Source organism: Zonotrichia albicollis, chromosome 8 (assembly GCF_047830755.1).
Source record: "Zonotrichia albicollis isolate bZonAlb1 chromosome 8, bZonAlb1.hap1, whole genome shotgun sequence".
Taxonomy (NCBI): domain Eukaryota; kingdom Metazoa; phylum Chordata; class Aves; order Passeriformes; family Passerellidae; genus Zonotrichia; species Zonotrichia albicollis.
In genome coordinates, this window is record NC_133826.1 from 28755266 (window position 1) to 28757229 (window position 1964).

Sequence of the window (1964 nt, forward strand, 5' to 3'; positions counted from 1 at the left end):
AATGAAACAATCACCTGTTGGTAAACAATGTCCAAACACATTCCAAAGCAGCAACACACAGGAGAAGCAAATCAGACAATTATTATTTTCCTTTTTCTCTGAGGCTTCTCAGCTTCCCAGGAGAAAATCCTGGGCAAGGAGATTTTTCCAGAAAATATGACAGTGACAATAATGTAGGTGCCAGTTCTTAATTGGATAGTTTAGTCTTAAAAGACCTTGTAATAAGAGATTGCTGGCCATTTTGTGCCTTCTAATGAAAAGCTGCAGAATTCATGGTTGTGAGACTGTTTTACTGGTAAGAAATAATAAACACTTGATCTGAACATGAATTACTGTCTCAGGTGCCTGCAATCCAGACCCAGAGAAACCCACAACTGGCACAACCACAGTATTTCCCCAAGATGGGCTGTGCTCAGGGAGGAATGTGATCGTTGAACCCCTGTGATAAACCCAAAAGGAGAATCAGCAAGCTGTAAGCATAAACAACGACAATTTGCAGTTTTTATTGCCCCAAATCACGTCTTTGCTGTTGTTTTGCAGGAACCCCTGGTATTTTTTGCAAAGACTTATTTGACAGAAAAAGGAAAGTGTTGCTGGACTCAAGCAAAGTGCCAGCCCCTGTCACTTATCTGTGTTTATACAAACACAACAACACCTCGCTGGGTTTGTACCACCCTGCTGATTTCCAGAGCAGCCCTCCTCTGGTTTCACAAGTGCCCAAGGACTTTCTAAACAACTCCCAGAAACCAGGGAAAATGGAATTGAAACGAGCAAAAGGCAATCATCTGTGGAGGGTGGGGGGAAAGAAATAAAAATAAAATCCCACTGCACACAGAGCCACATGCCTCGAGCTCTTCCCGTGGGGAAGGGCAGGCAGAAAGCCAGCAGTGGCCCCAGCACTGCTGTGTTCCATCAGGGGATGCTGCTGGGGGAAGCTGGGAGGGCAGCCCAGCCCTGCCTGCTGCCTCCAATCACACCCCTGGCAGCTCTCGTTGCTATGGCCCTCAGGTCTGCAACTTTGGAAATTAGGTAAAAGGTCTAAACACAAAACTTTTCTTTTTTTTTAATTTTTTTTTTTTTTTTGCCTCCTCCCCCTCTGCAGTGGTGCCCCTTGCCTAGCACAATCCTCTTCCTGCTGAGGAAAGCAGCTGGGATGAGGAATTAACTCTCGCAGTCCCAGGGGTTTTCCAGTCAGGAGAAGGGATGTGAGACTGGAACGGTGTCCCAGGGAAGGGGAATGTGCCAGCAGAGCCATTCCCACCTCTCCTGGGGTGATGGAACACCAAAGGGATTCATGAAAGGATTCATGAAGGGGTCCATCCCATTCCTGGAGGGATTCATCCTCTCCTCCCCCAGCAAGGACAGGGATTGAAAGTGGGTTTCATGTTGGTGCAGCAAGTGGGAGATCACAAACGATGGGAGTTTTTCCATTCCCTGGGTGGAATTTGACATTTTTATGGGTGCTAGACCCACAGAGATCCATCTCCTGGCCATTCCAGAGGATTTTTTCCATTCCCTGGGCAGAATTTGACATTTTTAAGGGTGCTAGACCCAGAGAAATCTATCCCACCCATTCCAGAGGATTTTTTCACTTCCTTGGTACAATTTGACATTTTTTAAGGGTGCTGCTAGACCCACAGAGATCCATCTCCTCCCATTCCAGAGATGCCCTGGCATGGCCCAGCTTGGTTTACCACAGAGAGAGGTGATGCTGAGCTGGCATTGTCCCCACCCACCAGGGACCCCCACAGTGCCATTCCCTCAGGAATCCTCCCTCTGTGCCAGTTTTGTGTGAGCAAAACTCTTAGCAATATTGAAACCTACAGGACAGGGGAAACTCATTTTTTTGTCCCTCGTGGTTCTACTAAACCTTGGTTAAATTCCTTCCTTCTGTTGTGTCACATATCTCCAGCATTTCAAAACATAAAAGAGGAAAATCCTCCTGATTTGTAAAGATTACAGGA